At 42.9% G+C, this 11606-nt stretch overlaps 1 long non-coding RNA gene across 1 annotated transcript; it reads left to right on the top strand.

Annotated features, from left to right (window-relative positions):
* The first annotated feature begins 7634 nt into the window (after positions 1–7634).
* LOC135179990 (uncharacterized) lies at positions 7635–10558 on the top strand. The gene is made up of 2 exons (XR_010304231.1): positions 7635–7698; positions 8872–10558. It is a non-coding gene; the product is annotated as an uncharacterized LOC135179990 (long non-coding RNA).
* Positions 10559–11606: the final 1048 nt, after the last annotated feature.

Genomic DNA, 11606 nt, shown 5'->3' with positions numbered 1-11606 from the left:
TTTTGACCACCTCCAGGGATGGTGACTCCACCGCCTCCCTGGGCAGCCCATTCCAATGGCAAATCACTCCCTCTGGCAAGAACTTCCTCCTAACATCCAGCCTGTACCTCCCCCAGCACAACTTGAGACTGTGTCCCCTTGCTCTGTTGCTGGTTGTCCAGGAGAAGAGACCAACCCCCACCTGGCTACAACCTCCCTTCAGGTAGTTGTAGACAGCAATGAAGTCTCCTTTGAGCCTCCGCTTTTCCAGGCTAAACACCCCCAGCTTCCTCAGCCTCTCCTCATAGGGCTGTGTTCAGGCCCCTCACCAGCTTCATTGCCTTTCTCTGGACATTTCTGGATGTCAGGTAGTGACAGAACTAGGGGGAATGGAGCAAAACTAGAAGGAGGTAGATTCAGATTCGATGTTAGGAAGAAGTTCCTCACTATGAGAATGGTGAGACACTGAAACAGGCTGCCCAGGGAGGTTGCAGGAGCCCCATCCCTGGAGGTCTTTAAGGCCAGGATGGATGAGGCTCTGAGCAGCCTGATCTAGTGTGAGGTGTCCTAGCCTATGGCAGAGGGGTCAGAACTAGATGATCTTTGAAGTCTCTTCCAGCCCTGATAGTTCTGATTTTATGATTCTAGACTGCCTGAAAGCAACCTCATGAAAATAGAAGCTGGACTCTGTGATCCTTATGGGTGCACTCCATCTCAAGATGTTCTATGATTCTATTGGAGCCTAGTGTTCTTCCTTTTCTGATTAGAGCCTATTGGTATCTCACTTTTCACTGACCACGATGGAATAATTTTTATCTTGCATAGATATTTGAAACTTTCTCTAGAAAAACCTCTTTCTGAACTGTTGTGTTTGGGAAATATTTGCCTGCCTGTAAAGATGACTGCTAGAATATTTATCAACTGTGAATCCAAAACCTGTGTGAGCAGAAGTGGAGTATGAACTTCATACTCATGATTTATTTTGCCTGCTTTTGTCCTGTTCTGCTTTTGACTTGTCACATGTTTGGGTAATCAAGTGACTGCCCAGTCATTATTACTAATCCTGATTTATTTCATCTCAGGCACATGAAGGTACAGGGATTGCAGTGTAGGAAAGCTCTTAAGCATGTGGTTTTCTATGTCCCTATTGAAAAATAAGACCAATTTCCTGAGTGGGATGTAGGGAATGGTGGAGTTGCTCACAAATCTCTTTGTTGGCTACAAAAGAGGAACCAGTTCTGCCATCCTTTGCAGATGCTCATATACCTAAATTAAGCTTAAATCCAACCCTGGAATGGGGAACAGAGGGTGAAGAAGGTTTAATGTCATTTTCATTAGGTAATCTTTTGCTATGTGCTTCATTGCCACTCAAGTTGAATAGGGAGAGATAGTTCAGGTCATCAGCCACTGTCTGTTCCATGTCCTCACTCGATATGCTAGGAAAAGACTGATCCCTGGTGCTAGAGGCCAATTCAAGTGAACTGGTTGTATTCATGCTGCTAATGACTGACCATCCTTTGACAGTACTTTTGGTTTTGTGGCGGTGTGCTACACTGGTTCAAAAGAGAGCCAGAAAACAAGGTAATGTGTAAGTAGTGTGGGCTAGCATAGCTCTGGTGGTCCTGATTTCTCCTGGGCTCTCTTGCTCTGCAATGTGGACACAGGTTAAGGAGAGCCTCTGGACAATGTCACATTCCCAAAATTAGTCTCTGGGTTTGTTTAAAACAATGCTTCTGTGCTGAAGATCAGGGAGTGACAGCAATATGCATTGAATGAATAGCTGTGTAGCATAGTCTGTAGTGCTCGGCTAATCCTTGGTGGTATGAACAGTTTGTATGTATGAAAAGCTTTTTATCTATCTATCTATCTATCTATCTATCTATCTATCTATCTATCTATCTATCTATCTATCTATCTATCTAAATTTGGTGAAGCATTGTAGCTGAGAAAAGCTTGCTGCCAATATACAGCATGCAAAGCCATTCTTTGATACCACGAAAAGTAGTGATTATGACATGTAAACAATTCCAAAGCACAATTTAGTAACCCTGACTGGAAACAGGAAAGATTTTAGTTTTCCTGTAAAACAACATTTTACAAATGGAATGAAAAGGTTTTATGTCTGCAGAACTGCAAACTTTCCAGGGGTGCATGATGAGTCATGAGTTTGAGAGCAAGCTCCTTTTGCACTCATGAAGACTAACTTTCAGAAAATAACCTTAACTACTTGTGGATTCAGTCTGTGTTATATTATAACTGATGTGGGAACGACAGTGAAATACATGCACTTGTATTGCTTGTCTTCAAGGTGCATGCAGAACTCATATGGCAAGAGGCTGTGCTTAGGACCGAGGTGTTAGGTTTGGCTCTGCAGCTTGTATGTGGCAAAATTCCAGTTTCATGAGGTCCCTGCTGGGAGGTCAAAAGGTATCCCTCTGCCTAGCCCTGCTCATAGCCTTTTTATTGGATTTAACTGTGAAATATTCAGCCAGGTAAACTGAATGAAGAACAATCTCTCAGTGCCTTAATTAGTGATAGAGGAAGAGGGAATGGCCTCAAGCTGTGACTAGTTAGGTTTAGACTGAACATTAAAGGAAATTTTTTGCATGGCAAGTGTGGTCAGGCCCTGGAATGGGCTGCCCAAGTTGTTGGTTGAGTCACCAACCCTGGATGTGGTTAAAGTTAGTTTGAGGATATGGTTTAGGGTGAACCTTGTAGAGTCGGGATATTGGTTTGACTTGGTGATCTTGAGGGTCTTTTCCAGCTTGAATGTTTCTATGATTCTGTAACACTAATGGAGCTTACTTCATACAGCTAATGTTAAATGTTTGAATTGACTAAAAAATTACCAGTGGGGTGATTCAAATTAGCACTTTCCCATTGTCCATCACAGTTTATATTTCCACACTGATTACTGTAATCACTTCACATGTATAGCTTTCTTCCTCTGAAATCGAGCAGTTCTTTAGTGTAAATGAAAAAGCAATGTGACAGAGGGGACATAATGGCCTTTTGACCCCTACTACCACTTGGAAAACAGGTTTTGTTCATGGCTTCACATATTAGGTGGGTGACTGAGCTATGAAAGTGGAAGGGTTGATTCTCAAAATACGAGTCTCAGTTTTATTTTCAAAGTGTTTTTTCCCCTTTGGTCATTGTGCTTGTGGGTTAGGAAATAGGCTTATTAGTAGGAAGCCACTGCAGTGAGCATGTAGGATTTGGGCAGGGTAGATTTAAACCTCTTGTGAGGTCTTCAATGTGGACAAGTACATATGACAATGAAGGCTGTTTTGTGGTCAGTGGGGAGAAAGGGGCTCTGTCAGGTGCTATTCCTCTTGCTTTAACACTCTTGCTTAAAAGAGATTAATTGTAAGGTAAGTTGAACTGTGCTTTACCAATGTAAGCCTTCATTGAATGAGGAGAGACTCTGGACATGAACCTCTATGAATCTCACCCCTGATGTCTGTTACAGTGCAAGCCTAAGTCATTCTATGATTAGTCGGGAACCTTTACGTCATTGGCAAATGCCTGCTACACCATAGTAGCAAAGGAATGTGCCTAATAGCCTCTCTGTGTAGCATTATTTCTGGAAATACTGTCTAGGATATAATGATTCCATCACACTTGCACTTTGATACCACTTAATATTTTGTGCCTTATTTTTACCATATAAATGAAATAGCGCTCAAAGCCTCCTGCTTTTACCTTCCCTTTAGAGATGGTGAAACTGGAGCAGAGGCACATCAGAAACCAGAGATGCTGAGCTTCCTCAGATTTCAAGGGAAAGGATGTCCCAGAGTGACTCAATCAGTGTTCTGAATGCTGCAGAATAATTTCTGGCAATCTGTCTGTGGTAATACTTGGGATGATACAAAATGCACCCTTCTCCATTTGGAAGAGAAGAAGGTGATGAAATCACATCCTCAGGCTTAAACCAGAAACACATATATTTCTGCATATTATCTCATTTCCTCTGTGCAATTTTGGAGGCTACTCATGGAGGTCATTGCCTAGTCAGCAAGCATCTGTTTCACCCTTGAAGGTGTTCCTGAATTTGTTAGTCCTAAGAGAGACCACGAATTCCTATCACCCTCTACTCCAGCCTCCTGGGAATATACCCAGCACCTTGTAAGAGCAAATATCTGAAGAACTTTTTCAATGTTTACTGGCTTTTTTGAAGGCTATTTCCATGTGTCAGGGCCCTGCTGAGAATTGATGGGTGATGTGTGGCTGTACTGAAATCCTTTCTAAGAGAATGTATTACTGTGTCCACAAGAATCTTGAGTATGGGTTTGAATCCTTGAACAGTCTCAATTTATACTTTGATAGCATAACAGTGCTGATATTAGATACCCATTTGATATTTGATATCTATATACTTAGATAAACATCAATTATAGTATGGCCTAGGGTTTTTTTCACTGAACTAAATAGACAAGAAATAGAAAAGAAGCATTGAGCTGAATGGAGTTAAATCCACTAAAACTACATGTGCATTCATGTTGTATGATTACAAGGGTTTCAGGCAAAAAGTCCCTAATTCCATTTTATAATCCAATTCCTAACATGTTAAGATAAATTTTCATTTCAAAGCTTGTCTAGGGTTAATTTAAAAGAGGAAAAAAATCCAAATGGAACCAAAACTCCCTAAACAAAAATGCATTTTCTGATTTTCTTTTTCTGCAAAAAAAGGGCAATGCTTACAAAATTTCAGGGAAAGCTTAAACATGAGGTTCTTGTTTCTTTCTTGGCTTTACAGGTTGCCTCTGAGTTAAAAGTCAATTATTTATACAGCTCTTATCACTATCATTTTATGGATGGGGAAATGAAAGAGAGAAGAAATGACTTGTCTTAATCACATGGGAAGTCTGCGGCCTCGAATCCCACGTCCCAGTGTAGCAGTTCAAAGCTTCAACCACAAAGTAAACAAACCAGTCAAGTTCTTTTTATAGCTAGAAACCATCACTGACATATGTTGAAAGACCCGTGTGGAGTCTCACACTTTGAGTGTATAAAAGTGTTATTGCTTCTCAGCCAGACAACAGCCTCTTGCCTCAGGGGGCTAGAAATACTGGGTTTAATGTGAAGTGTGTGTTTTATGTAGTTCGGTCATGATCAGGACCTCAAATCACTCGAGTCTACGGATTTCTCTCTCTGTTAGGCTGAATCTAGGAGTGAAATTCTCCTTCCACACAGGCTCTTTATTGCAGCTGGAAGCATATCGTGATGCTAACATAGGTGCTTCCCAAAACTTCAACTGATTCAGGATAGCAGGAGGTGGTTGCTGCTTCTGACGATCAGAGTCCTCTTTAGAGTTTTGTGTTGGGAGCAAGCACCCCTGCACTCTCTCATAGCATCACCTTGTCAGGAAGTGACATCAAATCTGAATGACAGGGTATCAATTTTATGCATTATTTAGTGTGTGATATTGTCATGGGGAGGGACTGCACACTGAAGAAGATATTTTCTGAAGGAAAATAAAGGAAGGCAGAACAGCTGATTAGTTACTATTATCAGACGCTAATGGGTGTCACGTTGATAAGATGGTAACCAGATAGCATGTGGAAAGGGTTTTAGTGCTAAGTACTGCACTGCCTTTGTGTGATGCCTCATTACTGCACTTGGATCCCCTCTTATATACATTTTTTATGAGCTCACCATTTTTCTGGTAACTCTCACTCTTTGCTTTACTCTCCTTTACGTCCTGTCCAGGTCCTAAGCTGAAGTGGAAACATGTTGTGTGATTAGGTATAGTTTATTGTCCTGCAGCACACACCCATCTTGAGAAGAGAGAAAGAAATTCCAAAACTAAACTTCAAATGTTCATCACATTGCACTGATAGTGAAGGGCTTTTATTAGATCCATAGGCTAAAGCTAAGGGATAAATACAGCACAATTATGGTGTGACACAGCTGCAAAGGGGCCCCCAGTATCTTTTTTGACTGAGTTGTATAGTGAGGGATGTCCTCACTCTTTCGCACTCGCTCTAGTGCTGGGGTTACTTTGCAGGAAACAAAGTGCAGCCAGAGGGTGGCTTGAGGCATAAATCGGCATGTGAGAGGGAGGAAAGCCACAGACAGGTTCATCTTTTCCTGGCCACCGTGGCAAGGAGAGGTCAGGAGAACCAGGAGCAAATCACAGTACCTTTGGTCTGGCTCTACTCTGAGACAAGGGCTGAATTAGCTCAACAAGCTGAGCGAGAGAGGGAGTTCATGCTGTTTCCTCATTGGTCTGTGCCAGCATCAGCTCTGAGAAAGAGTCGAAACTCATTACACAGATGATCCATAGTTAGTGGCTCCTGAAAACCAGACAAGCAAATATAATTTTCATGTTTTTTCAGAGGATGGTGGTTAGAAAGACAGCTGCTAATTATTCAAAGGAACAGCAGTCAGTGCCAAGCTGACAAGTAGTAAGAGTTAGTAAACTCTCTTGCTTGAGTTGCACTGGAAATGGGTAGACTATCTATGATCTTCTTTATCTCCAGTGACACAACAGATGAGCACCCAGATCTTGGTCATGACAAGGAGGACAGAGTGGCTGAAGAAGTACCTTGAGTTTTTCAGATGAGACATTGTGCTTTTTGTTTTGTTTATAAAGTAGGAGATCTTGGAGAGAGCCTCCTTTGGACCCTCCATCTGACACCAGCTGGAGAAAAAACTTTTGGCTTTCAGCTGGTTTTGACTACTTTACTGCCCTGCCACATGGAAGTCCTTACCACAAGGATCAGGCTTGGCAAACACAACCTTGAGTCATGAATCCCACAGCTGGGCTTCTCCCTTGAGTTTCTAGAGTGAGTAAGATCTGTTTGGAATTTCTGAAGGAGTTTCTGATATCTTAGGCTTGCACCATCTGCTGAGGAAGGAGTTTTTCTTGTAGTATTATAACAATTTTTCCACTGATCCATCATCAGCACTGTTTGTTCCTCTAGAGATAATACATATCTCAAACTAAAGTTCCTTAGAGTTGCTATTCAGGTTTTTCTTTCTGTTTGAGAGTATCTTTTTTGAAAGATCAAACATACAGACTCACTTCTTGCCCCCTCCCCACTTTTTTTTTCCTTTCTGGAAACATCTGAGTCATGCTTGCATAAAAAACAGGACAAATGATAAGGAACAAATGACACGTCTGACAGTGAGCACACTGTGCCAACTTGCTAGACAAGTCATAGACTTGTCAAACATATCCTTCCTAAGGTAGTTCAGTATTAGAGTCAGAGAACCAGGGTTGGAAGGGACCACAAGGGTCATCTAGTTCCAACCCCTCTGCCATGGGCAGGGACACCCTACCCTAGAGCAGGCTGGCCAGAGCCCCTCCATCCTAAGCTGAAACATCTCCAGGAACAGGGTCTCAACCACCTCCACCCATTCCAGGCTCTTACCACTCTCATGCTGAACAGCTTCCTCTTCACATCCAGCTTGAACCTGCCCGTCTTCAGCTTTGCTCCGTTGCCTCTGGTTCTGCCACTCCCTGATAGCCTGAAAAGCCCCTCCCCAGCTCCACTTTCCCACCATACCTGCCATTTTCCCACCCCCTGCTGCATTTCCCCCTTTTATCCCCCAAACCCAGCGCACCTGGGTGCTATTGGAGTCTCCTCCCACCCCAGGTGTGACCTCTTTGCCCTCCCCACCCACTCACTCCTCTTTATAACGGGGCCCGGGAGGGGCAGCAGAGCTAAGTTTGCCCATCTGGGCAGAGGGATCCTCCTCCCATCGTCACTGGTGAGTGCCCCTGGTGCGCACTGGGTGAATGGTGAAGGGATTCTAAAGGCCGGGGGGCCTGGTGGCCCCCCGGTTAGCTAGGCCAGGGACTCAGTGACTGCTCCAAACGCTTGCGCTGCGTGGCACAAAGCTCTCTGCAGGTTTGCCAGCGTTGGGATTCTCCCATTGCTGAAGCACCTGGAAACCATGGGATCTCTTGGGCACTTTGCTTCTTTGTGAAAGTAACATTGTACCTTTCCCTCCCCATTGGTTTTCTTCCCTCCTCAGTCATTCCTGGTGAGCAGAAGTTTTAGTACAGGAGTTTATCTGCTTGGCCTTACTGATTTCAGTGACCAACTTCACAGCACTGTTCCAAAGCTGATCAGCAGTGTTCTTAGTCACATTGTTAGCACAGGCCCAGTTAAATCCAAGGATTGTTCAGGTGTTTGAAACTTTGAATTGCTTTTTTGAATCCTATGTTGGTCACTGAAGTCAAGAGCTGGAGGTGAAATTCTAGGAAATCAATCTCTTAGGAAAGGCCTGGAACACAAACCCTTTGAGGAGAGGCTGAGACAGCTGGGGGTGTTTAGCCTGGAGAAGAGGAGGCTCAAAGGAGTCTTCATTGCTGTCTACAACTACCTGAAGGGAGGTTGTAGCCAGGTGGGGGTTGGTCTCCTCTCCTCCATAACCAGCAACAGAGCAAGGGGACACAGTCTCAAGCTGTGCTGGGGGAGGTATAGGCTGGATGTTAGGAAGAAGTTCTTGGCATAGAGAGTGATTTGCCATTGGAATGGGCTGCCCAGGGATATGGTGAGTCACCATCCCTGGAGGTGTTCAAGAGAAGCCTGGATGAGGCACTTAGTGCCATGGTCTAGTTGATTGGACAGAGCTGGGTGCTAGGTTGGACTGGATGGTCTTGGAGGTCTCTTCCAACCTGGTTGATTCTATGATTTAAAACCGACAAAACATTGTGGAAAAAATAAAGTATTTAGTAAAATGCAAAACACAGTAAAAACCACCCCAGCCTTTTGTAAAACATTGTTGATCTTAAAGTGCTGATGTGAGCCTTGGTCAGTGACAGAACTGTACAACCTTGCAGAAAAATGTGTAGTCCTGCCAATGTCCTCATCCAGTCTGGGGAAGCCATAGATCTGCCTGGCCAGCAAAGTGACCTTTGTTTTACTCCCAACACAGGCTTTTCCTCCCTTTCTCTGACGCTTGGGTGTCCTCAGGAGCAGAATAGGACCTCACAGGCCAAGGCCATCAGTGTGCCCCAGTGCTCAAATATAAAACATCTGCGGAGGACGCTGGGGAGCCCTGTGAAAGAGGTGAAGAATCCTCTTCCAAAGACATGGAGTGGCTCCAAGAAGATTCCTTTTGTAATTCTCCTGCTTCTCACTGCCAAAGAGCATCTTGCTGGCTACTTTAATCTGCAAGATCCATCTTACTTTAACTGTATTGAAAAGGACTGATGTTTTGGGGTTGTGCTGTGCTATATTAAAATCCATATTTCAAACAATAAATGCTTTCCATTTATCCAGGCTAGTCTCTTTTCTATTGAGCCAAACTTTCAGGCAGTTAGCTAAACCTTTCAGTAATATGAAGCACCTTTTTCATCTTGTGCCAACAGTGTAATGCCTCCAATAATTTATGTTTAATTTTTAATACAGTTATCTATCATGAGTAATTATGTGGGCTGCTCACAATATTCCATTTTCTGTTATGTGGTTTTTCTGAAGATCGTGGACTTAAAAAAATACCACAGTACTACTACTTTTCTCCTGAGTTTCCTCTAGAAAAGAAATGTTGAGGCATACTTGAAGATACTCTGTGTCAGACTTTGAGAGGTTCTTTGATCTCTCTTTAGATCTACTGATACTGGCGTGAGAAACAGAGCAAGATGATGTGATTTATGGACTCACACAGCTAGAAAGGTCTGAGCAGAGTTCTTCACGTTCACAGGGATATTTTGCTGGTATTTCTGTGCAGGGTTCAGATGTTGAGTTCTTCCTTATTGACAGTGTTTCTGTTGATGGTGAACATCAGTGAGGGAAGAGGCTTTCACTGCCATCTGCAATGGCTTATGCCAAGCTGTGTTTAACCCATCTTTTCCACATTTTACACTTAAAAATCTTTGTTCTCTGAGCTCACAATGGAGTAGATGGCAGCATCTGATGGTTGTGCCGCTCTGCTGCTGGGGAGTGGTCCCCATAGTCCTTGCCCAGGTGTACCATCTGCAAGAGCTGCAGGCCCTCTTCCTCTTTAGCATCCCTCTCAGCTCTACAGGGAGAACTTTTCCAGTGGCAAAATAGCAAATATCTGCTCTTGGCACCGAGCTGCTTTCACCAGCAATAGCCATGAGGTATTTGCCTGCCTTGAGTGACAGCTTGTTTCACTTGTGCACTAGGATCAGCTGACTTTGTTAATCTATATTTGGCAATAAGCATCGATGTGACTATTGGATCTGTCTGAGGGGCCAGAAGCTGAACTTCCAGGGGGCCATATAAGTTTTCTGTTCAAATCTACATTTTGAAATGTTTGTAATTTCTCTCATGCTTGGTAGCTCTCTAAGCACTGATCTTTTGGGAGGGGAAAAAACAGTTCTTTCCTATTTTTCCTGGCTAGACCACAGCTTGTCCTGACCTGCTCCTGCTCTGGGAATTGGGACTGGGATGTGTATGGGAATGTTAACAGAAATCTATACCAAGGAGGCCATTTGAGTGCTGGATACTTCTTGGGGCTGTTTTCACTCTCTGTTGGTGAAGGGGACTGGGGCCAACAGATCTCCTCTGAAATGGCAGTACTTGATGAATTGTCAAAGCTTACAATTGTCTCTGTTCAGAAAACAAAACAAATAAAATAAATATGTCCTTTTGGTGAACATGGCCTGAGTTTCTGGTTCTTGTAGAGGTACATGAACATAACCTATTTCACTACATACAGCAATGATTTCCATGGAGAAGACATATGGGAAACTAAATGTCTACTCCATCACATAACTTGCACAGAGAGTAGACAAGGGAGAGAAACACCTTCCAAGAAAACATTTTCTGCATACAGTTTCTCCTGTCCTGATCCTCAGAGAAGACCTAGACAGTATCTTCAAAAGACAGAAACTTGGAAGCTAAAACTAATACTCTAAGACACTGCACCACATGTTTTTTGGTACAGTTGGTGCAGTCTCCCAGACACACTATCTCATCCTCTGCTAGTATGAGGTCAGGAGCTTTCCTCCCAAGATGTAGCACCTAGATTATACTCGGAGCCATTGGCCCATGCTTGAACTCATTACATTGCTCTTGAAGCCTTTGTCAGACCTAAAGCAAATCTTTTATGTCCACAAATTCATAATTTTAATTTTTTTATTGTTTAAATTATTTGACCTAATGGAAACTATTAACTGCCCTTATGAGTGTTGTATCATAGGACAGCTGCAACTACTGCACTGCTATTACAAGCAAAGAGCTGTAGGCTTGGCCTTGTTAAAATCCAAGGCAGAATTTCCCTTCATGTCAGCACTGTAAGATCTCACTTGGATAGCAGTACAGTTTATTTTGGTAGCAGTTCAAGATTTACTCATCATATCAGATATTTCACATCATATATAGCTAGCTTTGAATAATAGAAGTTGTGCAGGTAAATCTAAGACTATAATTCAATCAAAGACCTTTGTTGATGTCTTAAGCTGAGAGTCAAACAGCTTAAGTAGTTTATGACCGGCAGTAGAACTCCCTTGACTGAATTAGTGCATAGGCATTCAATTGTATAAATGTATTATTATTTGTATGGTGTGCCAAAGCCTGATTTTAAAGTTAACTGTATCAGGCTGTAACTAATGGAGAAAGAGCAGCATGGCATTACATTGCCCCTTAAGCAAGGAAAATGAATGTTGTGCACTGTGTTCTGTGCTTATGTAAAAATAATTATTG

Source organism: Pogoniulus pusillus, chromosome 12 (assembly GCF_015220805.1).
Source record: "Pogoniulus pusillus isolate bPogPus1 chromosome 12, bPogPus1.pri, whole genome shotgun sequence".
Classification (NCBI taxonomy): Eukaryota; Metazoa; Chordata; class Aves; order Piciformes; family Lybiidae; genus Pogoniulus; species Pogoniulus pusillus.
Note: the sequence above shows the minus strand (reverse complement) of the source record. Positions and strands in the feature narration are given on the sequence as shown.